Source organism: Balaenoptera ricei, chromosome 16, assembly GCF_028023285.1.
Source record: "Balaenoptera ricei isolate mBalRic1 chromosome 16, mBalRic1.hap2, whole genome shotgun sequence".
NCBI lineage: Eukaryota > Metazoa > Chordata > Mammalia > Artiodactyla > Balaenopteridae > Balaenoptera > Balaenoptera ricei.
Window position 1 is genome coordinate 28,912,357 of NC_082654.1, and position 26,348 is coordinate 28,938,704.

General features: G+C 39.7%; 1 protein-coding gene across 5 annotated transcripts in view; it reads left to right on the plus strand.

The window, feature by feature from the left end:
• The first annotated feature begins 731 nt into the window (after positions 1-731).
• The window catches only part of DNMBP (dynamin binding protein), a 154,341-nt gene continuing 128,724 nt past the window's right edge, over positions 732-26,348 (plus strand). For 4 of the 5 annotated variants that reach the window (XR_009498046.1, XR_009498045.1, XR_009498044.1 and 1 more), the window contains exon 1: positions 732-1,164. The gene's annotated coding sequence lies outside the window, so the exon portion shown is untranslated. Of the gene's footprint in view, positions 1,165-12,817; positions 12,841-26,348 lie in introns of those variants that run through there. The other variant, XM_059900498.1, reaches the window with a different exon arrangement.

Consider the following 26,348-nt stretch of genomic DNA (forward strand, 5'->3'; position numbering starts at 1 on the left):
ATTGAAATTCAAAATTCTACCGTGGTTCCTCCTGAATGCCTACGATTTTCTCAGCATTGTAAAGTGGAAAAATCTTAAGTCCAACAATTCTAGGTGGGGACCATCTGTAGAGGTTTATCTGTTATACGTTCACAGTGACAGACTTGTTGCATCTTCTTCAGCATCCCCCAGGTAGATCCCAGAAACTAGGCACAGAAATTCAAGCTACAAACCAAGCAGTGTGACTTTGAGGCCATTAATACACAAAAGGAATCCCGCGAGGATTCACGAACGAGTTAAAAGCGTGCTCTCAGCCCTGCCTAGTTCTTGCATTCTGCTGTTCCTTGCTCTTGAATTCTCAAAGGTGTCCTGAGAGACTTTCCTCAGAAAAAAATGAACAGACCGAAGTGAACGCCGAGTATTTGTGAGGGGATGAAAGAAACTGCCTCCGGGCAGCACAGAGGACCGCACCACAGGCAGGAACTGAATGCGGCTTCTCTAAATGGGATTTGACCCTTTTCTAGGTTGGAGGGGGAGTGTGGCGGGTGAGGGATCGGCAAGGGAGGAAAGGAGCTTTCGATCAGCGGGAGCTGCACGTAGAACTGAACGCTCCGCGAGCAGCCGACGCTCGAGCTGCCCTAGCAGGGTCGGCACCGCGCCGCCCGGTGCCTCAGTTTCCCCGAATGGAGGTCCTGGGGCACCGCCCCCTCTGACGTAATGGGGCGGGCGCAGCCAGGCCGGCCGTCAGGGAGTGCGAGAGCGGGGCGGGCGCCTGAGGAGGTGGGCGCGCGGGGAAGGAGCGTGGCGCCCCCGGGCCGCACGGGCCGCGCGAGGCGGAAGCTTGGGCGGGAGGCCGGAGGCGGGGCCGCCACGCTGAGTCACGCAGGATTGACCCGCCCGCCGCTTCCAGGGGCGGAGGTGACAGCGGGCCTGGGACAGGCGGCCGTAGCTGCCCGCCGCGCCAAGGGACCGCCAGGCGGCGGAGAGCAGGTCAAGGGCCGGGCGAGGCCGGGCGAGGAGCCCGGGGTCGCTGTCCGGGGACGGCGGGCGGAAGGGACCCGCGCCCCGAGGAACGCGCCGGGCGGCCAGGCCTGCGCCCCCCTGCCCCGCCGCGGCCGCTGCCCCGGCCGGGAGCCCCCGAGGGGCAGCAGGGCGCCGGGCCCTCGTCGGAGTTCTCCGGTCCAGGTCAGTCGGGCCCAGGGAGGTGCCGGGGAGTTGGAGGCCGGGTGGCCGGCAGTCCGAGGGATGCAGACGTGGGCTTTTTAAATGGTGTCAGGCAAGCCCAGGGCTCTTTTCACTTCACCACCCTGCCGCTCCGGCAATGAGGCGGAATTTGAAAGCTGGAAAAGAATCCAGCATTAGTCCAGCCCCCTTATTTAACAGATGAAGAGATTCTTCTGGCTTGCACAGTCACATTGAGTCGGAATAGGAGTCCGTGATTCTGTGTCAGGGAGACAAGCAGGGAATGGCTTACCGAAGCAAGAGTAAGACCTGTTTGGCTAGAGATGCAAGTTTGGTTATGGTGGAGTTTTGTACACCTGCATTCCTGCCGCAGGTACTAATGTCCACCAGGCATCAATTTCTCAGAGTATTTAACCTTGAAAAGGGTGTCAGTGCTGTTAGTTGAACAAGGGAATATTGGGGTTACATACAGGCCAGGTCTGCTGGAAATTAGGTGCTGTGGGGAATGCTTGGTGTATAGAGTTAAATTTTAAATGAAAAAAACCCCACTTTAAATGGAATCTCATTATCCTTTATTGTCTGTCTCATTTATATTGATATAATAATGAAGGGCACTCACAACATTATTCTGTAATTGATAACTTGCCTTTAGGTCTATTTTTACAGTAATTCTTTTATAGTAATATGAGCGTTTTGTGTTGAAACACTTTTCATAATCACTGATGCTGTGGTATGTGGCAAGCCAGTGGTAGCACTAATATTTAGCGTTTGAGCATAGTTTAGCTTCACGTGTTTGTATAGCTGAAGTTACAGAACTGATTAATCTGTAGTTGTATACTGAAAAGTGAAGTACCTGCCAGCATACAGGTGTGGTTTCTTAGAGTTGGTGCTGCGTTTATTACTCTTGTAACATAGAATAGATTCCAGGTGATGAGCAAGTTAGTTTATCCCCAGCACCTGTTTTTCTCTAAATTATTGAATCAAAGGACCTCTAAGACTACCTTCCATCTCCAAAGTTCCCTGATTTTTACGTGTTAATTTGAAACATATGTCACTCATTGTGTCAACGACACAAAGTTTTGAGAAAACATGTTTTAAAAAAATTCTGCGTGATGCATAGTGAATCTTCAAATTCACTGTTGTTCTCAACACTCCCAGTCACTTTATCATTATTGAGCTAACATAAGTGAAAAAGAGATTTTTCAAATTACCTCCGTGTTAAATTCACTAAAGTCAGAGACTGGAATAGAGTGCTTTGTGTATGGTGGAGAATAGCTAAAATTTGGCCTGGGGATGGGGTCTGTGCGGCACACAGATAACTTTTGCAATAAGCCGAGAACATTCTGCCTCAGAAAATGTGATAAGATGTCTTTTATACAGTGTTCATATTGTGTGAATTTTCAACTGAGATATGATAATAATCTTCATGGACAATCTGTCCAAATATGTACAAGTTATTTTGTCTTGCAGCCCCAAAGCAGAGCCTTTCCCATCTCTTGTTTCTTCTTTTCTGGGTCCTTTCTTCTTAGGGTCCCTCTTACCTCGAGAGACCCTTTCACATTCCTTGTTCATCCACATGAAAGAGGCAATTCAGAGCCTCTCTCAAGCACTGATTGAACTTACACTACTTTTTCTCCTCTTAAAGTACATGATAAATCATAATTCTTGAATCGTCATTTGGATCTCCTAAAAACTAAGAGTGGGTGTTCATTTTTAGAACATAGTGCAAGACTCCATGAGGCTCTGGCTCTGAAAAAGGGTTAAATGGAATGTGTTTAGATTTTTATCTTCCCTAAACTTGGAGGCTGCAATTTAGGAAGCCTCCAGAGCCAGTAAACTCATTTCTCTCTGCCTCAGAAGGAAACCCTTTCTGCAGAATGCATAGTGAATCTTCAAATGCGTTATTCTTCTCAACCCTCCCATTCACTTTATCAAGGTTGGGCTAAATAAGCAAAAAGCGATTTCTCAAATTTCAGACACTGCAGTGATTGTTCAGATTACAGGTACTTTTTAAATTGGGGGAACTTTTTTAAATGATAAAAACAATTAAACTACAAATGCAAATGGAGGCTTGCATACCCACTGCCAGGTATAATGCTTGAATTTTTTCTGGGTTTATTATTCTGTCGTTTCTGAAGTCGGTTAATGTATTACCTACCCCACAGCATTATTACAAGATTATCTGCTTTGAAATTCTCAATTGTTCTTGATCGTCAGCTAAAGCATCCTTAAAATTCATTCAGATTGCTTATGAAAAGTTTTAAACATAAATTCAATTAATATTAAATAGTTGCTTATTATGCCTTGCTTAGGAAAACATCTGAATAAACTAATCTTCAAGATTGGATAACTTAGTCTCGTTGGCCAGGAGCTAATTATAAGATATCAGTCTCTTGCCTGGAAAGGCAAAAAGGTCTAAAGTAGCAGTCATGAAATCAGATCACAGATCAGCTCTGTGATGAAGGAGCTGTTAAACCAAGGCTCAACAGATAGTCATGCAGCACCTGTATCTGTTCTTGGTGCTGGGGATACAGCTGTGAACGAAGCAGACAAAGCCCTGCCCTCATGCAGTAGATATTCTGGTGGTGTGGAAGCAAACAGGAAATAAATATGTGAATGGATCATGGTCACACGATTGTAAGTGCTGTGGGGAACCTGAAGGAGGCGTAAGTGAGAAAAAAGAAGTGGGGCGGGGGGGAGTACACACAAAGTGCACAGTGGCCAGAGAAGGCCTCTACCAAAATCACTTTCGATCTAAGACTTGAGAGGAGTGAGAGAGTGAGCAGGAGGCGGAGGGATGAGCAAGGTCCAAGCCCTGATGTAGGAGCATGTTTGGCATGTGTGAGGGATGATGAGGTCACAGTGGCCAGGCGGTCCCCGTGTGGGCGAGAGGAAAGTGCAGCAGAGGAGAGGCGGTGGGAGTGGGGAGGGGCACAGCAGTGTAGGCCGTTTTGTAAGGATTTTGGCCTTTCCTCTGAGTGAGGGGGGAGCCTGTAGAGGGTCTTGAACAGAGAAGCTTCTGATGACTTATGTTTTAACAGGATCACTCTGGCTGCTGGGCCAGAGAGACAGAAGGGGGACAAGGGCACAGTCAGTAAGAGCTTCCCTTTCATACCAGCTGTGTGAGCCTAAACCACAATCCTCCTCTGGCCTGTGTTTCCTCATCTGTAGAATAACCAGGTGCTCTCTAGCTCTAGAATTTTTAGATTCTAAGTAGTGTGGCATCACCATGAGGAGGCCAAAGGATTGTATATGAAGGGGTTCTGAAAGTAAATAGTTTCAAAGGACATGAAAACTTGACGCCAGCAACGTGTCTTGAGCTGAATCACTCCTAATCAAGAGGTAATCGGGTCTTTTCAGTCAGGTTGTCAGGTCATGAGAACAAAAACACTGTTTCGTGACTATTTTCCACTGATCCCTTTAGTACTCTGTTGATCCCTGAATTTTTCCCTTCCTGCTTGAAAAAGGATGAAAAGCTGTTACTCATCAACAGAGCTGGCAACCAAAGTTGCTTTTGTTGTTAGGAAAGTTGGGAACTTAGGGGAAGGAAACAATTCTAATTTTATTTTTATCATAGGTCATTTGAATTCTTTTTTAACATGCAAGGAGCCTAAAAGATTTCTTTTGTTTTTAATTCCCTTCTCCTCCTCCCATTCACCTCATGCTTCACAGGTGCTCGTTTGAACACATATAACGTTTCTTTTTGTCTGTATAGGATCTTGCAAAGTGGGGATATTTGTTTTATATGTATTTTAATTTGTAACGTTGTATTTCATTTTGCTTCTTTTTTCTCTGAGTACTGTTTTTAAGATACACCTGTGTTTCTACATGTACATCTAATTCTTTGCTTCCAAATGCTGCATTATATTCCATGCTGTGTGTGTGAACCACAGTTTTACTTATCTCCTCTCTGTATGATAGATACTCAGGTTGTCTCTACTTCCTACCACCACAAACATTGCTGCAATGAGCATCTTCATACCTGTCCACTTATAAAGCTGTGTAATATACTTGTGGGATATACACTTTGAAGGGAATCACCGCGTCATAGGCTTGCATGTCCTGAATTTGATCAAACTGTGCCAGATTCCTCCCCACAATGGCTGCACCACTCTCTCTCCTGCCAGAAGTGTTCGAGGGGTCCTGTATCCTCATGTCCCAGCCAGCACTCAGCTTTCTCTAGCTCTCCACCTTGTATAATCTCATAGGTGCAAAGTGATACCTTGTCATTTTTATTTGTATTTCTTTGATTACTAATGATTGTGAGCATCTCTTACGCATATAGTTTCATCTGTAAATTACTTATTCTGCTCTTAGCCTGTTTTCTATTGGAGTTACTATCTGTGTTGCTGTTGACTTGTGGAAGACAGTTTATAGATGTTCACTTATCGTCACTTTGCAGATATCTTCTCATATGTTAATTTTGTCTTTGTTGTCCTTTCATCAAGAAAAATTCTTTTTTTTTTTTAATCAGTCATCAATTTTATACACATCACTGTATACATGTCAATCCCAATCGCCCAGTTCAGCACACCACCATCCCCACCCCACTGCAGTTTTCCCCCCTTGGTGTCCATACGTTTGTTCTCTACATCTGTGACTCAACTTCTGCCCTGCAAACCGGTTCATCTGTACCATTTTTCTAGGTTCCATATACATGCGTTAATACATGATATTTGTTTTTCTCTTTATGACTTACTTCACTCTGTATGACAGTCTCTAGATCCATCCACGTCTCAACAAATGACTCAAATTCATTCCTTTTTACGGCTGAGTAATATTCCACTGTATATATGTATCACATCTTCTTTATCCATTCGTCTGTCGATGGGCATTTAGGTTGCTTCCATGACCTGGCTATTGTAAATAGTGCTGCAATGAACATTGGGGTGCATGTGTCTTTTTGAATTACGGTTTTCTCTGGGTATATGCCCAGTAGTGGGATTGCTGGATCGTATTGTAATTCTATTTTTAGTTTTTTAAGGAACCTCCATATTGTTCTCCATAGTGGCTGTATCAATTTACATTCCCACCAACAGTGCAAGAGGGTTCCCTTTTCTCCACACCCTCTCCAGCATTTGTTGTTTGTAGATTTTCTGATGATGCCCATTCTAACTGGTGTGAGGTGATACCTCATTGTAGTTTTGATTTGCATTTCTCCAATAATTAGTGATGTTGAGCAGCTTTTCATGTGCTTCTTGGCCATCTGTATGTCTTCTTTGGAGAAATGTCTATTTAGGTCTTCTGCCCATTTTTGGATTGGGTTGTTTGTTTCTTTAATATTGAGCTGCATGAGCTGTTTATATATTTTGGAGATTAATCCTTTGTCTGTTGATTCGTTTGCAAATATTTTCTCCCATTCCGAGGGTTGTCTTTTCGTCTTGTTTATGGTTTCCTTTGCTGTGCAAAAGCTTTGAAGTTTCATTAGGTCCCATTTGTTTATTTTTGTTTTTATTTCCATTACTCTAGGAGGTGGATCAAAAAAGATCTTGCTGTGATGTATGTCAAAGAGTGTTCTTCCTATGTTTTCCTCTAAGAGTTTTATAGTGTTCAGTCTTACATTCAGGTCTCTAATCCATTTTGAGTTTATTTTTGTGTATGGTGTTAGGGAGTATTCTAATTTCATTCTTTTACATGTAGCTGTCCAGTTTTCCCAGCACCACTTATTGAAGAGACTGTCTTTTCTCCATTGTATATCTTTGCCTCCTTTGTCATAGATTAGTTGACCATAGGTGCGTGGGTTTATCTCTGGGCTTTCTATCTTGTTCCATTGATCTATGTTTCTGTTTTTGTGCCAGTACCATATTGTCTTGATTACTGTAGCTTTGTAGTACAGTCTAAAGTCAGGGAGTCTGATTCGTCCAGCTCCGTTTTTTTCCCTCAAGACTGCTTTGGCTATTCGGGGTCTTTTGTGTCTCCATACAAATTTTAAGATGATTTGTTCTAGTTCCGTGAAAAATGCCATTGGTAATTTGATAGGGATTGCATTGAATCTGTAGATTGCTTTGGGTAGTATAGTCATTTTCACAATATTGATTCTTCCAATCCAAGAACATTAAGAAAAATTCTTAATTTCAATGTAATCAGGTAAATAAATTCTTTGGCTTAGAGTTTTTAAAGTTTTGTTTAAGAAGGCCCTCCCAGTCCCTAGGTCATAGCTATTTCGTTAATTCATCTAGAGCCCACATTGCACGTGGTGTTAGATAGGAATCCAGCCCTATTATTCTCCATTTAATGAGCCAGTTTTTCCAATAACATATCCAAAAACCCCATGCTTTCCTCCATTACATTGTGGTACCCTCTTTCTCCTATATGGTTCCCATGGATACACCAGTCTATCTCTAAGCCTCTGTTCTGTTACATTAGTTTGTCAGTTCTTGCTCTGTTTTTTATCGCTCTGATTTTATTACAGTGATTTGGTAATACATCCTCATGACTGGCACAACAAGTGCCCCATCTCTGTTCTTCATTTTTAAGTTTTCTTAGCTACTTCTGTGCCATTATTTTTCCATATAACATTTGGAATATGTTTATCAAGTTCCTCAAATTTTTTGAGGAATTTTTATTGGGATTACATTGAATTTATCAATTATTTGGCAGAGGCTTGACATCTTTTTGATATTAACTTATTTCATTCAAGAGTATGTAATATGTTTCTCCATTTATTCAGCTTATTTTTTTCAGAATTTTTGTTCTATTTGGAAATAATTTAAAACTAACGGAAGAGTTCTAAGATTTGTACAAAGAGCTCCTGTATGTCCCTTACCTAGATCACCAGATGTTAGCATTTTGCTATATTTGCTTCATTACTCCCTCTCTACATTTCTATGCATTTTTCTGACTCACTTGAGTTATTAGTTGCAGACATCATGACCCCTTACCCCTAAATACTTCATCAGTTCATTTCTAAGTCCTTTATTAGAACTTCAAAGTTTTGTCCATAAAGGTCTAAGAGTATATTCTTGGTTAAATTAATTTCTAATACTTGATAGTTTTGTTGCTATTGTGAATCATGTCTATTTCTATTACTATTGTTTTCTAGTTGGCTAGTGGTAGTTTAAGAGAAAAGGTATTGATTATTGTAAGCTGATCTTGTATTTCACAGCCTGGCTTCACTGTCTTATTCAAATAGTCTCCTGTTTTCTGTTGTTTCTTTTCCCCCATAGTTAATCATATCCTTTGAAAATTGTGATAGTTTTGTTGTTCCTTTCTCATCCTTATACTTCTTATTTATCTTTCCTTTACAGCATTGACCAGAACTTCCAGGACAATGTCAAAACAGTTGCTATGCTAGTGAACATCTTTGTCTTGTTGTCAGTCTTAAAGAGAATGAGTCTAAAGTTTCCCCATTTCATGTAATGTTTGTTTTAGGTTTTAGGTGTACCTTTGTCAGGTTAAGGTCTTCTCTATGTATTCCTAGTTTACTGAGCATTTTCATCATAAATGGGTATTAAACCTTGTCAAATACTCTTTCAGGACTTGTTTCCAAAGAAATAAGATGGCATCAGGAGGCTGCAAACCAAAATCCTAAGCTTAGCTTAAGCTTCAAGCATAAGAAGATTAATAAAAGTCTTCAATATTTCTGAACCCTATGTATATAAATTTATGGTAAACATCTCACAATTCAATATAAGCTTATTTCACCGTTAGATCAGCTTTTTCCTCCTGCTTTGAGTCAGAATTTAAAAAGCTGTTGTGAAGAATGAGAGCGCCATATTCAGCATAACTGTAGTCGTCAGCATGATTGTAAATATAAGATATGTAAAATTATAGTTTCCTTACTCTGTGGATCACTCTCTGCTCCGGGTATAAATCTCACCTAAGTATATCTCACAAAATATTGACATGGTTCAGCAGATAGCTCTTTAGCAGCCATAACTGCTAGGGTGTTGTGCAGTAGATTCTCAGGGCTATCTCTTTTGGTTCATGATTGGGTTTTTTTTTTTTTTTTTTTTTTTTAACTATTTTCCCCTAATTATAAAAATTATACCTCTTAATTGTAGAAAATTTGCAAATAGAAACGCTAATCTTTAATCCTGCCTTTTAGCATCAACCCCTGTTAAAATGTTTATTTCGCTCTCTCTGATCTTTTTTTGGGGGGTGGGAATAGAGGGGCTACTTTGTGGAGGAGGAGAATGCACCTAACATTGGCCTATATAATTTTGTATCACCCCTTCTTTTTCAGCCTTAGGCCATCAACTCTTGTTTGTCTTGCTTTGATTGATCTTCCAAAAAAAAGCAATAAGAAAGATATGATTAGCTTATAGGGCTGGGGTTACAGTTTGCTGATGACTTGGACATTTTGAACAGGCTGTGTGGGAGTGCACAGACAGCCCGGCCTCAGAGTATGGAGAAGTCATAGGCCACATGGCAGCAGACCGAAGACTAGCTTGGAGGAGAGGAAGGGGAGAAGTCTATTTGATGTCACTTTGCTTCAGTTCAGTTAGCACCTTCCTTCTTTAGACTACATTTGCATTCATCTTTCAGAAAATAAAAAGTATGGAGAAAATAGTTGTAATTTATTTTCTTTTGACCCTGAAATAAACCCAACGCTGTTGTCTTGTTTTCCTAATCACCTTCTGCTAGTGTGATGACTGGTGAGGGAGTGTGGTAATAAATTGCAGGAAGTGACAGAATTTTTAAGTTAACATTCTTATCGGCTGGTAGATTCAATATCCAACTGCCCTCTCCTCCTCACTCCTCATCCCTTCACCCTGCTTTTTCATTTTGCCAAAACACCTGTCACTTCCTAAAATGCTGTTGTCTGCCTTCCCCATCCCTCAAGGAGGAAGTTCTTCAAGGGCAGGAATCTTTGTTTCGTTCACTGATAAATCCCAAGCACCTTTTAGCCTTGCCTGGTACATAGCATGCCCTCAACAGATGGAACCCACAAAATGAGTCAGTCTGTAAGGAGGCAGCTCTGTGATACAGAGAGGGGAAATCTTAAGGGAGGGGTAAGGGAAGAAAGTTCTCTTAGCCTCCTTTAAATGCATGTGTTCAATAAACTAGTAGAGTCCCCATTTCTTCCTTGACCTTGTAAGCGTAACTGTCAACCCAGCCACAGAGCTAATTTCTCTGCATCTGTTTTAGCCGCTCCTGTGGGGTCTGTGGTTTCTGAAAGTGGAGTGTGAGTAGTCTGTGTTGCTGACAAGCGCATGGTGGGAGTCGGGCCCCAGAGAGAATAGTCACTGCTGACGTTCTAGCCATGGGTTCTGGGCCCAGCACACACTCTGCATTGTTTTCATGAGGTGATTTATTCTCTTACGATAAATGATCTGTCCCATCAGCAGAAAAAGTTGCAGTGAATGTGCCGAGTTGTGCTGAACTCCCAGCCTCACACCCCGTGTCCTCCCGCTTTCTAGTTTATTCTTTCCTCCCATCCCCAGCCAGGCAGAAACCTTTGGCATTTCTGTCATTTCTGGATCTGGTTCAGGATTGTCATGATGAATAGTCATGCTGCATATACCTGGTCACTTTATTATAAAGCAAGGCTCAATCATATGAAATAGCACTCTGTAGGGTGCTAAAAAAAAAAAAAAAAACTGGGTTGCCACAAATACACCAAAATGCTGTCCTGGAGCCCAGGGCCATAGACCCAGTCTATCTTGTGTAGACCATTGTCTGAGTCATGGCCCTGAAATACTACTTCACTATTATTTTGCGTACTGTTATTCTACTGCTTGACACTTGTTACCTGGCCCTCGAATCTGATCCAGACTGTCCATATATATTCTAATTTACTTCCATGTCCCTATTTTCTACTCTAATCAGATATGTCTCTTTTTCTTTCCTACAACAATGATGATAGCAATAAGTATATTATTAATTATAATTATGAATATGTCTTTGGTTTCACTAGCAGTTTGAATTCAAATGAAGGGAAAGGAATATAAAACAACAACAATAATATAATAACAGCAGCTAATATTTTAGCCAGTCATAGTACTAAATGCATTCCTATTTAATCTTCAGAACAATTTTATAAGGAAGGTGCTGTTGTAATCCTCATTTTGCATATGGAGAAACTAAGGTACAAATTGGTTAAGAAACTTGCCCTAAAGTTTATATTGCTGTTAAGTGATAGAACAGGAAATCAAACTCACATCTATTTTTCTCCAAAGCCCACCCTCTTAACCAGTGTGCCGTAGCAGGCCTCAGGTAAGCAGGTGACTGAAGAACAGGAGTGACTTATATGGTCACATGGTTATTGCCAGTTGTGCTTTTTTTTCCTGTTCGCCACACTACTCACCAGTGCTCTGTGAGATGTGAAGGGGCTGGGAGGATTTTGTCTGCAGCCGGGACTGCTCAGGGAGCTCCTCCCCAGATCCTGCGTCGTCGACTCTACAGTCAGAAACGGGTGGCACCTCAAAAAGGGAAAGGCTCTGAAACTACAAATCCAGGTAGCATTCTTTGGCTTTTTGACCTTTTCCAAATAACGTATTTAAGATTTGCAAAAATGAATAAAGACCAATACAATAAATGTCCACGTGTCCAACACTCAATTTAAGATGTAGAAAGCTGAGTTGGTTCCTGTGTTCCACCTCCCTTTGCCGTTTTGTAGATCCTCTGGTTCTAGCGACTTAGAAAACAAAAAGGATTCCCTTCTATTTACATATGACAACAGTACCATTACTGTCACCTAAAAAAAAAGCAGCAGTAATTCCTTAATATAATCAAGAAACTAGTCAGTGTTCAAAATTTCTCCCATTTGTCTCAATTTCTTAAACAATTGATTTGTTTCAGTCAGGATCCAAGAAATGGCACCCATTGCATTCAGCTAATATGTTTCTTAAGTAGCTTTTAATTGATAAGTTCCCTTTCTTTCCATTTCCATTTTAATTTTTTAAAATTAATTAATTTATTTTTGGCTGTGTTGGGTCTTCGTTGCTGCGCGTGGGCTTTCTCTAGTTGCGGCGAGCGGGGGCTGCTCTTCATTGCGGTGCGCAGGCTTCTCATTGTGGTGGCTTCTCTTGTTGTGGAGCACGGGCTCTAGGCGCAAGGGCTTCAGTAGTTGTGGCTCACAGGCTCTAGAGGGCAGGCTCAGTAGTTGTGGTGCATGGGCTTAGTTGCTTCGCGGCATGTGGGATCTTCCCGGACCAGGGCTCGAACCCGTGTCCCCTGGTAGATTCTTAACCACTTCGCCGCCAGGGAAGCCCTTCATTTTAATTTTTGATTATAGTTTATTTTGTTAAAGAATTTTGTCATATAGTTTCCCACATTCTGGATTTTTAAAAATGGTTTGTGATGCAACCTTATTGTCCTGTTGTGAGTTAATTTACATTTTTGTCATCACTCTAGGAGGTTCCAAGTTATTCAGCCTCCATAGATAGAAAGGATTCACCAGCCCACATATAGCTTGGTCTGGCCCAGAGGTCATTTCCAAGGAGTCTTCCAAAATGTTCCAGGTGACAGGGAATGACATAATCAACAGCAGACCATCTCTATTTAAAAACATTTTGCCTCAGAAGGAATTTTATAACTTCTCTTTGGCAGGGCATTTTCGTGTTCCCTAGAGTCAGAGAAGAGAATGGAGAAGCGAGTGAGTGGTCTGGTTTTCTTCTTTTAGACAGTGTCTGTTGCTTTAAGGATTTCTGGGGCTCAGTGCCAGAACCTCCTTGGGATATTATCGTCTTACAGTTTAGATCTGCTTCTCAGGAAACAGAATCCCTGGAGGGTCAGGTAAGAGGAGAGTGAGTTTACATTAAAACCAGACCTTTGTTAGTTCCTGTTGGGGGTCCTGTATTGTATTCTTGAGCATCTAGCCAGACTGTGGAGCATAATACTAATACGTATGGTCTTCAAACCTATAGTGTTCATTACCTGGTCTTTTTGCTGCCACTGTCTAGATGTTGTTCAGTAATTATAATATCTGGACCACTGTAGACATGAAGAAGTCCAGTTTTGTTTTGTTTCTCTTGTAGCCTTGCTGCCTTGACCTGCTAGTCAACTGTGATAATTCTGCAGGGTAATCAGTCAATATTAAAGTAAAAAGAATGAAAATTGTTGAAGTGTGACGCTATGTTTGGCTTTATTTAGTGACTTGACGATTGTAAGAATAAAGTATCTCAATGTCAGTATTTTCATCTAGTTTTAAAGCCGAACAGTTAATGAACCAAGGCTAAAAATCTAACATAGAATGAGAAGGACATTTAATAATACATTTATTACAACCCTGCTTATACTTTTATTTTGAGATTAACTGGTTATCTTAAGTAAGAGGTTTGCTTTAATTAAAGGCATTAATAACAGTAAATTACTGGAAATCTTTGTGTTGAATTTTACCAGTATGTTCAAACTTTATTTTTTTTTTTTTTAATATTTATTTATTTATTTGGCAGCACTGGGTCTTAGTTGGGGCACGCGGGATCTTCACTGCCGCATGAGGGATCTTTAGTTGCGGCATGCGAACTCTTAGTTGTGGCATGTGGGATCTAGTTCCCTGACTAGGGATCAAACCCGGGCCCCCTGCATTGAGAGCATGGAGCCTTAGCCACTGGACCACCGGGGAAGTCCCTCAAACTTTATTCTTATATTCCATAGGTGGGAATCAGGCTTGGTCAACATTCTCTTCTGGTTACTCCAAATACTTAAAAAGTAAAATATAATTATTATTCACAATAAGAGTGTCAGTCAGACACTGGCAAAAGTGTCAGTGATTTGCTAGTTACTGACTGCTCTTCCTTGAAGTGATCAGTTAACAAAAATAAGCACTTCCTATTCACCCTGCTCACAGGAAGCAACAGCACACACATGAGATAATATGTTTGAAAAGCAGTCTGTAGATGTATTGTGTTCTAATAATATGTGTTACAAAGCTGAACTGCCTTGCAGAGAACTGCCAGTATTTTGATGAGGCTAGAGTTTAGGGTGTATGGTGGTGGAGAGTGTCCAGAAATGAGGCCAAACTTATGCATGGGGACCAGATCATGAAGAGCTTTGTACGATCTGCACAGGAGTTTTAGATACTTCCTACCAGTGATGGATGGGAAGCTCTTGTGAACTTCAAGCAGTAGAGAATTATGAGATTTTGTATTTAAAAACAGTAATCCTAGTTGCAGTGTGGAAAATAGAACAGAGGGAGATAAGACTGGTAGGTAACCAATTAGGAAGCTATTGCCATGGTCCCAAAGAAAAGATGGTGAGAGTCTGAAGTAGGGCAGTGGCAATCTTAAATTGTAAATGTCAAGCCAAAGAACAATTTTTCAAAGGTAGTTGAGTTTGAAGGACTGAACAATAGTGTTAATGTTTTTCCTAGAAGTAGAGGGTTTTTTTAGAAGAGTAAATAAATTAATTTCATATTCCTCTTCTATCCCTGGAAGACATTTGGCAAAGGTTTTCTTAGACCCATAAGCAAGGATCTCGTAAGTGAAACTGCTGCCAAATCCTTGTGGGAATACACAGTTCATTTAGAGCTTAGGGTAGAAGGGGATGTCAATTGCTCCGTCCTTGTGACCAGTAACAACAAAGAGTCATATTACTCCCCCTTCCTCTCAAAAAGACAGTAACAGTTTTGAGCAGTTAGCCCCACCCAGAAGTTGCTGCCTCATCTGTATTATTGTTACAATCAGTTTGGGAGACGATGACAGTTCTCCTTCTCCTCCCCCTTCTTCTTCTTCTTCTTCTTCTTCATCATCATCATCATCATCATCATCATCATCATCATCATCATCATCAACATCACCATCCTCATAGGTGCCATTTACGAAATACCTGAATGCTTACTATTTACCAGGAAGTGTATTAAATGTTTTACCTACATGATCAAACTTAATCCTCATAACACACCATGAAATAAATTACTATTGTTATCTTCAGTTTACAGATGAGGAAACAAAAGTTCAGAGTGGTTTAAGTGACTTGCCCAAGGTCACATAGCTTGACAACCGGCAGAGCCAAAAACTGAACCTAATTCTCTCTGACTTAAGTCTGAGCTCTTAACTGTTATGAATGTAGTTATTACTTAATACAATTCAGTAGCAAAAATGATTTCTCATCTTAAATTTACTCCTTTATGTATCCATGCCCAGTGAAAGTCCACATAATCAAACACTGTATTACCTACCCTCCATTTGCAGCTAATAGCGAGGACACATTTTTAAAACATAAGTACAGGAAAAACTTGGGGATGGGGCGGGGCAGAAATAGGGAAGCTATTTAAATTTCTAGCTTTTTTCAAGGCAGGATATCCATGTGTGCCTTCACTATTTTTTGCTTGAAGTACAGCAGTTTCTGAAACAAGAGAGCCACTCAGTTTTTAAAAAGGAGATATAATTCGCAAACCATGAAATTCACCCTTTTAAAGTATGCGATTGAGTGGGGTTTTTTGGGTACATTACAAAGGTGTGCAATCATCACCACTATCTAGTTCCAGAACATTTTCATCACCCTGAAAAAGAACCTTGTATTCATTAGCAGTCATTCCCCGCTTCTTTCTCCTGAGACACTCATTTTAAAACCTGTTAAATACCAAAACACATCCCAAAGCTATGAAAAAGATTTTGAGACTATCTATCCATAATCTCCTTCTCTTTAATGCAGATGATGATGATAACAACAGTAATAATAATAACAGCTAACCCCTGTGTAGTGCTTACTATATGTAAGGTACTATTCTAAGTGCTTTACGTATACTAACATATTTAAATTTCACTGTGATCCTGTGAGGCAGGTTCTATTACTAAACCCATTTTATAGGTGAGGAAATTAAGGCACAGAGAAGTTAAGTAACTTGCCTCAAATCACGTAATTTTTTTAAAAAATTTATTTATTTGATTTTTGGCTGTGCTGGGTCTTCATTGCTGCGCTCGGGCTTCTCATTGCAGTGGCTTCTCTTGTTGCGGAGCATGGGCTCTAGGCACGCAGGCTCAGTAGTTGTGGCTCGCGGGCTCTAGAGAGCAGGCTCAGTAGTCGTGGTGCATGGGCTTAGTTGCTCCGTGGCATGTGGGATCTTCCTGGACCAGGGCTCGAACCCGTGTCCCCTGCATTGGCAGGCGGATTCTTAACCACTGCGCCACCAGGGAAGCCAAATCACGTAATTTTTTAAAAATTAATTTATTTTATTTATTCCTTTCCTTTTTTGGCTGCATTGGGTCTCCGTTGCTGCGCGTGGGCTTTCTCTAGTTGAGGCGAGCGGGGACTACTCTTCATTGCGGTGCGCGGACTTTTCACTGTGGTGGCTTCTCTTGTTGTGGAGCACGGGCTCTAGGCATACCGGCTTCAGTAGTTGTGGCACACGGGCTCAGTAGTTGTGGCTTGGCTCTAGAGCGCAGACTCAGTAGTTGTGGCGCACAGGCTTAGTTGTTCCGTGGCATGTGGGATCTTCCCGGACCAGGGCTTGAACCCATGTCCGCTGCATTGGCAGGTGGATTCTTAACCACTGTGCCACCAGGGAAGCCCACATAACTTTAATATGGGGTGGAGATAGGAGATAAATCCAGATAGTCTGGCTTTGTAATCTGTGCTCTTAATTATTCTATGTGTTTTAAGCTGATTATATTTGTATTTGAAAATTATATGAAACCTTGAAAATACCATGCTAAGTGAAAGAAGCCTGTCACAAAAGACCACATATTGTATGATTCCATTTATATGGAATAGGCAAATCTTTCTGTCTATAGAGACAGAAAGTAGATTACTGGTTGTCTAGGGATGGGATGGATGGGGAGATTTTTTTGGAGGGAAATGGGAAGTGACTGCTAATGGGTATTGAGTTTATTTTTGAAATGAGGAACATGTTTTAGAATTGATAGTGGTGCAGGTTGCACAACTCTGGGGCTTTACTAAAACCTATTGGATTGTACACTTTGAATGGATTAATTATATAGTATGTCAATTATAACTCAATAAACCTGTTTTTTAAAAATGATATGAAGGACTTCCCTGGTGGCACAGTGGTTAAGAATCCACCTGCCAATGCAGGGGACACGGATTCAAGCCCTTGTCCAGGAAGATCCCACATGCCGTGGAGCAACTAAGCCTGTGCGCCACAACTACTGGGCCTGCACTCTAGAGCCCGTGAGCCACAACTACTGAAGCCTGCTCGCCTAGAGCCCATGCTCTGCAACAAAAGAAGCTACCGCAATGAGAAGCCCACGCGCTGCAACGAAGAGTAGCCCCCGCTCGCCGCAACTAGAGAAAGCCTGTATGCAGCAACGAAGACCCAATGCAACCCAAAAAAAAAATATATATATATGAAGATAAGTGACCAGGATGATTTACCTTGGAATACATTTTTGTCTTCCTCTGGAAAAAAAATTGTGTGTATACACACACACACACACAAACACACTTTTTCCTCTTGTATTTGGGGGTGCTCAGTTACTTAGAACCAGTTCTAATTCTAACAAATATACTTGCTTATTCGAATATTTCAGGTGCTCCCAAGTACCTAAAATCAAAGCCCAACCTTCCTAATGTGGAAATGAGTCCTGTGAGATCCTGTACAGCTCTGTGTGAAAGAGGAGCATGATCATTGGGAATATGAATATATATTTTGATATATAACTTAAAGTAGTTAAGTGTGTTAAATCATTAATTCTGCAACTATTTATGGAGGGCCTGCTACATACCAAGCAGTGCTCTAGGTGCTTGATATACATCGGTGCATAAAATAGATGAAAAGAATCCCTGCCCTGTAGAGCATGTAGGAGATAGGGACTAATTCTGTAGGCTTCATAGAGGAGGTATCATGAGTTGGGTCTTAGAAGATAATAGTTTACGCAGATAATAAGAGTTATGCATGTTTGATGGAAAAGTGAAGTGCTCAGCTGATCCAGTCAAAACAGCCGATATCACACTGTGGCCTTTTTTTTTTTTTTGGCCGTGCAACAGAAAACTTCAAAATCTCAATGGCTTATTACAACAGCCATCTGCTTTCGTTTTCATAGGTCTGAGAGGGCTGAGATTTGTAGGTCAGAGTAAAGGAGGAGAGACAGCAGAAATGGATATAGGGGCAGGAATCTTCTTGGGGATTTATCTCAGGTCTTTGGCCAAGGGCTGGGCCAGGCATGCACAGGGCAAGCCTCTGTGAGGCCTGAGTCAGAGTGGCTTCTGTAGGGCTGAGAGCTGAGCAGAGATACCTGAGGGTGCACAGTGCTCAGAAATATCGGATTTCTAGTCCGGCCAGAGTAGAGAGACCTTGATGAGCACTACAGGCATTCCTTTGAGACCCCAGCTAGCACAACTTTAGGAGTAAGAACAATACCTACAATAAATGCCGTACCTTAAGACTCAGGACAAAACCCAACCTACATGATATAAAACCAAGCCTAACAGGATCAAGAGGATCTTCCTGTAGTTTAACTGAATGTCAAAACAAAATTCAACACACATTAAAGGAAGACAGTATAATCCAGACCATCTATAACATATCATACACAATGTATATCATACAATAAAAATTACTAGAATACAAAGAAGTGAAAATATGACAAGGAAAAATGTGACACATACTGTAGAGGAAAAAATATAACTCATTGTGTGATGACTGAGATGATGGATTTAGCTCATGAGGAATTTAAAACAACTAATGTAAATATGTTAAGATATTTAAAAGAAGAGATGGCCATAATGAATGAATAGAAAGGGACCATCACCAGAGAAATGGAACTATTAAAAAGAGCCAAATGGAAATTCTAGAATTGAAAAGTACAACAGCTGAAATAAAGATTAACTGGATGGACTTAAGAGAGCAGGAAGGATACTGCAGAAGAAAGGGGCCAATGAACTATAAGACAGATAAATAGAAGTTATACAAACTGTAAAGAAGAAAGATTGGGGACAGGGAGAACAGAGCTGTAGTGACAGTGAGACAGTATCAAGTAAATTAACATGTCTAATTGGAATCACATAAAGAGAGGAGGAAAGATGAGGAAGAAATATTTGAAGAAATAATGACCAAAATTTCCCCAAATTTAGTCAAAAACATCAACCCATAGATCCGAAAATCTTAGTGAACCTCAAATAGGGTAAATATGAAGAAAACTACACCTAAACACTTTGTAATCAGCTGCTGAAAACCAAAGATAAAAAGAAAATTCTTAAAAGTAGCCAGAGAAAGAAGATATTACATACAACAAAGAATGACAGCTGACTCCTCATCTGAAATAGGCAGAAGACAATAGGACAACATCTCTAAAGTTTGAAAGAAGAAAAATAAAACCATCAATCCAAAATACTATACTAAGCAAAAAATCCTTGAGAAATGAGAGTAAAATTAAAATATTTTCAAATTTGAGCAGATTTGTTGTCAGCAGACTTATACTGCAAGAAATGCTGAAGGATGTTCTTTAGGCTGAGAGGAAATGATACCGGGAGGAAACTCAGATCTGTAGAAAGGAATGAAGAGCACTAGAAATGGTAATTGTACAGGCAAAAGTGACTTTTTTTCTTTTCTTAATTTATTTAAAGGACAACTGATTGTTTATAACAAAAATGGTATTGTATTATGGGATTTATAATATATTGCATTAATTATCTATTACTGTATAACAAATTTTCTCCAAAATTAATGGCTTAAAACACTAAATATTTATTATCTTACAGTTTCCGTGGATTGCGAATTCAGGAGTAGCTTAGCTGGGTGGTTCTGGCTCAGAGTGTGTCACAAGTTGCCATCAAGATGTTGGTGGGGGCTGCATTCATCTGAAGGCTTGTCTGGGACCCTAGAATCTCCTTCCAAGATGCTTGCTCACATGCTTGTTGGCAGGAGGCCTCAGTTTTTTACCATGTGGGCTTCTCCATAAGACTGCCTGAGTGTCCTCACAACCTAGTCTTGGAAATCACACACTGTCACTACCACCTCGTTCTGTAGGTTAGAAATGAGTCACTAGTATGGCCCACACTCAGGAGGAGAGGACATAGGGAGTAGTATCAAAAAATTTTTGGATCTACTTTAAAGCTACCACAAATATGTAGAAATAATATATATGGCAACAATAACACAATGGACAGGATGGTGTGGTAAATGGAATTATACAGTTATGTATTTCATACATTGTATGTACAATGGTATAATATTAAATGTAAGTAGACTGTGATAAGTTAATGATGCATATTGCAATCCCTAAAACAACCACTTGAAAAATCCAGTGGTGTAAATAAAAGCCACTAGAGGAACTAAAATGAAATACTAAAAAATATTTGATTAACCCAAAGAAGGCAGTAAAGAAAGAATAAAAAAATAGGACAAATAGAAACAAATGCAAGATCAGTAATTACATTAAATGTAAATGGTCCAAATATTTTAATTTAAAAGTATAAATGATCAGACTTAGCAACTGTCTAAAAGAGATGCACTTTAGAAATTCAGAGAAAGACAAATAACTATGTGATCTCACTTGTATGTGGAATCTAAAAAAAAGCCAAATGCATAGGAAAAGAGAGTAGAGTGGTAGTTTCTGGGGCTGGGGGGTGGGGGAAATGGGGAAATGTTGGTCAAAGAGAACAAACTTCCACTTATAAAATGAATACGTTCTGGGGATCTAATATACAGCATGGTAACTATAATTAACAATACTGTATTATATACTTGCAAATTGCTAAGAGAGTAGATTTTAAATATTCTCACCACAAGAAAAGAAATTGTAATTATTTGAGGTGTATGATGTGTTAACTAACCTAATTGTGGTAATCATTTTACAATATATATGTGTATCAAATCATCACATTGTACATGTTAAACTTGCACAATATTATGTGTCAATTATGTCTCCATAAAGCTGGGAGGAAAGAGAGATGTACCTTAAATATAAAGGCATAGGTATGTTGAAAGTAAAAAATAATAATAATAAAATAAATAAATAGAAAAAGGTATACCAAGTAAACAGTAAGCATGAAAAGCTGGCATGGCTATATTAATGTCAGAGAAAGTAGACTTTAAGGTAAGGAGATAAAGAGGGACATTTTCTTATGATAACAAGGTCAGCTTATCAGGATGATAGAAAAATTCAAAATGTGCATTTACCTAGTAACAGATCTTCAAAATACATGAAGCAAAACTGACAGAATTAAAGAGAAAAACAAATCCCAATAAGAGTTAGGGATTTGACATTCTTTTCTCAATATTAATAGAGTAAGTAGATAAAAAATCAGCAAAGGTATATATGAGATGAAATAACACCATCAATCTTCTCAACCTAACTGACATTATAGAACACAATTCTCAACAACTGCATTCTTTTCAAGTGCACATAGAGCGCTCACTAAGATAGACCATATGCCAGGCCATAAAAGTATCTCAATAAATTTAAAATAATATAGAGCATGTTTTCTGACCACAGCAGAACTAAACTGGAAATTAATAACAGAAAGATCTCTGGATATTTGAAATATTTTGGAAAGTAAATGTCACCCTTCTAAATAACCCATAGTTAAAAGAAGAAATCAAATGGGAAATTAGGAAATTTTTAGCTGAATGAAAGTGAAAGCACTGTATCAGAATCTGTGTAGCTAAAACAGTGTTTAAAGGGAAATTCATAGCTTTTGATGCTTATATTAGAAAAGAAGAAGGGTTGAAAATCTGTTATCTAAGTTTTCACAGGAATGAGAAGAACAGATTAAACCTAAAGTTGAAAGAGGGAAATAACAAAGATACGATAATAGAGGACGAAATCAATGAAATAGAAAACAGACAAACAATAGAGACACTTAACAGAGTCAAAAGTTGGTTCTGGGCTTCCCTGGTGGCGCAGTGGTTGAGATCTGCCTGCCAATGCAGGGGACACGGGTTCGAGCCCTGGTCTGGGAAGATCCCATATGCCGCGGAGCAACTGGGCCCGTGAGCCACAATTACTGAGCCTGCGCGTCTGGAGCCTGTGCTCCGCAACAAGAGAGGCCGCGATAGTGAGAGGCTTGTGCACTGCGATTAAGAGTGACCCCCGCTTGCCACAACTAGAGAAAGCCCTCACACAGAAACGAACACCCAACACAGCCATAAATAAATTAATTAATTAAAAAAAAAAAAAGAGTCTCTTATTAAAAAAAAAAAAAAAGTTGGTTCTTTGAAAAGATGAACAAAATTGATACACCCCTAGCATGACTAAGAAAAAAAGAGAAAACACAATTTCCAGTATCATTATAGATCATACAGATATTAAAGTCTTAATATAGGAATATTTTGAACAACTTCATGAAGCAAATTTGACAGCTTGGATTAAATGGACAAATTTCTTGGAAAAATACAACTTAAAATCAGTACCAGAAGAAATGAAAAATTTGGGTAGCCCCATATGTGATAAAGCTATTGAATTTTTTTTTTTTTTTAAGATTTACTCTTTGTGCTATAAAGTTCTATTTTTTTAAACAGATTATTTTTTAAATTTATTTATTTATTTATTTATGGCTGTGTTGGGTCTTCGTCTCTGTGCGAGGGCTTTCTCTAGTTGTGGCAAGTGGGGGCCACTCTTCATCGTGGTGCGTGGGCCTTTCACTATCGTGGCCTCTCTTGTTGCGGAGCACAGGCTCCAGACGCGCAGGCTCAGTAATCATGGCTCACGGGCCCAGTTGCTCTGCGGCATGTGGGATCTTCCCAGACCAGGGCTCGAACCCATGCCCCCTGCATTGGCAGGCAGATTCTCAACCACTGCGCCACCAGGGAAGCCCTTGAATTTTTAATGAAAAACCTTTCCTTGAAGTTCTCCAGGCCCAGGTTATTACAGTAACGAATTCTATTAAATACTTAAGGATGAAATAATACCAATCTTACACAGACTTTTTCAGAAATTAGAAGATGAAGGAAAATTTTCCAGTTCTTTATGTGGCTAGCCTAACCCTTATTGGCAAATCTGACAAGGACACTTAAAAGAAGATTACATTCTAATATCCTTTGGGAAACATAGGTGTAAAATCTTCAACAAAGTAAATTTGCACTATATAAAAAGAGTAATACATCATGAGCAAGTAGGGTTTATTCCAGAAATGGCAGGTTGACTTAGTATTTGAAAATCAGTGTAATTTGCCACATCGACAGAATAGAGGGAGAAAAATGATCATCTCAGTAGATGCAGAAAAAGCATTTAATAAAATTCAACACCTATTCATGGTTTAGAGGAAAAAAGCCAAAACAAAATAGTACGCAGAACTAGAGCAAAGTCCTGAACTATTTCCTTCATTCCTCTTGGTAGGAATCACGATGATCTGACATGCTAGCTGCCTAGATAGCCCAGCAAAGGACTCTGAAATCTCTAGGTTGTAGCTAATTAATTGGACTGTGATTTGTATGCATTTGCTATTTGTTAGGGAATTAGTATTCTAGCTCATATCAACTACCAGACACTACTTTTGGTTAGTTTCTGTATTGATTTTGTAATCTTATTATTAAAATATCATCTTTGTTCTTCATCTCTCATGGCAGCCTGTAATATAAATCTCCCACCTGTTTGTTTCTCCCTTTTTCTTATCCTAGCTACAGTTCCTAATGTTTCACTCCTAGATTCACATGTTTCCATGTAGATACATTAGTTTCTTTACATATCATACCATTGCCCTTCCTTTCCTGTGAGAGATCTCTTTTAAATCAAGTGAACCTTTCCATTGTTGAATTTTAGGTTTGAACATCCTGACTTAGGACATTAAATCCTCATTGATACCATCTAAGGAATCCACCATTCACCAAGTTTGCTATGTCTTGGCATAACTCTCTGGTTCATCTTGGATAGAAACTACCAGAAGATCCATATATACATTTTCCTTTCAAGTATAGTGACTCTAGTTTCTATAACTAGAAGTGTTAGTTTTTACTTATTTGTATAAAGCTGCTGGTCCCTCTCTTCCACGGTCCTTGGAAGTTGATACTGCATAGAATGATCTAGAATCACTCACCCTGAGAATGGTCTCAATTATTTTAAACTCCAACTGCACAGTTTCTTTCCTCCCTCTTTTTCTTCCTCAGAGTCTTTAGTTTTCTAAATTCCTTTCCTGATTCTTTCTTACAAAATATCAAGAATATTTTATACTGTAAAAAACCTGAAGGGTAGAGAAACTCCTTGTCTTTTAAATCTTCTTTAGCCAAAAAACTAGCCTGTGCTTGAAAGAGATAAGGAAAAGAAAAAAGATGCTTACCTTGCACATCTCTGTACTATTAATCCTCATAACTTGGGTTAATAAATTTTCTTGGCATCTCCTGGAAACTGTCCTAAAAACTGCCTGTTATCACATGTTTGTTTCGTTCCTTGTTAACTGCAGCTTCACCCTGAAGTTTCACTTTATAGTTTCAAGTTAATCTGCACTTCTACAGCTGCTGTCAGATGTATTATCTGGGCATTTACTATATATAAAACATATCACAGCTGTTAATTTTAATAAAGCTACTTAGCTCAGACATGTCCAATGTATTTACTTAGGAGTCAGTGATGCTTAAAGTTCATAATTGAGATTCATGCAGGATTTAAGAAATAGGAACCTGAGCAAGTAGTTAAGGAACTCTTAGGTTGACCCATTTGAAAAATGTTTCTTTAATGTAAATGTCCTCAAATTTGGTAGTCCTAAAATATTAGTCTTGGGACCTTCCTCCACCAGTGCAATTTGTCAAAAAAGACAAAATTGATGTAGAGATATATAAGCAATTTTTAAAATAACTAAAAAGGGAGAAAAATATCAGCTTAATGTGGGGGAGAGAGAGGGAGGGTGGAATCCTTCAAGTTAGTTGAAACAGCTATCCCATAAGAGTCAATCCTGAAGCTTTCTTAATTTAAATTGTCTTTTGTAAAAAAAAAAAAAAAAAATTTAGTTGTTTTAGATGAGAGGTGTTCCATTTAAATCCTGAAGAGGACTGAAGGGCCCTTCCATGATCGGCAGAAACTCTGATCTATGTCCTGTTCCATCGCTGAGGTTGTTGCCTTCCAACTTGAGACAAGTTTGAAATAAGCAAAATATAATATAAACTGTAAGACAGTTTACAATAGCAGATTCCTTTCCTTTTCTACCCTCATTTCTCTGATCATCCCACCTAAGTCAGAACAGGCTTTTTATTTTTTCTTACAGTCCAACATTCCGTAACCTGTTTAGCAAAGTACATGTGAGTCAGTGCTGCTGTCATCAGGAGAGCACAGTGGGTTGGAAGAAGATACTTGTTGGAGGACAGTTAGCCCAGGCCATGCTGCTCAGCTTCATGGGGGCCACCATGATCAAAATGGGTTCTACTTTTCCTCTTCATCTGTTGCTAGTTCTCTGAGTAATCACCTGGCAGTGACTGCTGACCTTCTGTCCAAAATGAACTCTAGTGACATAAACCAGAGGAGGAAATGATGTTTTCCTAGCTTCTCTCATTTCCTTCCGGAAACAGATTTAGAGTTCATTTTCTGACACCTCTTATCCTTTCACCCAGAGCAAAGAGCTCATTCTTTTTAGTCCTGTATTGCCAAGAATAAGAGAACTGTGCAATTGCTTCAATGAGGTTAAATATTACTTTTCATTGCTTGGACTTGAAATTTTTTAAATGGATTTCCATTCCCCAAAATGTTTTATGGAGAGTTCAGTTTCAAGACATAAGGAAATTTCCAGATGCTCATGAAAGCATATTCCTTTGAAGGAACCTATACTGGAGAGTCCCTACGAAGAGGACCCTCTTGCATCTCTTCTCAGGTTGACAAAGATGTACCTGTGATGCTCCAGCACACCCACTTTGTAGGAGCAAACAAGAAAGGAGAAACTGTCTTTTAGTTAAGGAAACTCCTTCAGAAATTTTCTTCTGAAAGTCCAGAATTTAGACTTATACTATGAATTGGGCAATATTAGGAAGAATGTGCAAGGTGTCATCAGTGCTATTTGAAAGAATATAGTAAATTTTCAAAGCTCTCACACATTGTGTCCCACTTCCCTAGTAGTAAAAGAGATCGCTCAGAATTTCAAAACAATTTAGAGTCTGGGTCCAATGCACCAAATCTGTCCAAAAAGTGGGGATTTTTTTTGAAGGGTGGGTGCACAGGACCCCAGGCATCAATATTTTTCTAAACATGTTTTAAGCCTTCAAAATTTATATATCTACCTCTTATGTCTCACCTAGATTTAGAATGGTAGATTTAGGAAACTAACTTTATATAGTTTCCTATATTTTCTGTCTCCATTTTTTTATGCATAGTTCTCATAAATTCAGAAAATCCTTTTGGGCATGTATCTGTCAAGGGCTCAGCAGAATATAGAAGGCACACTCAAATTGGATAATTTGAGGAGGTCCCACTTAGAATGGAATA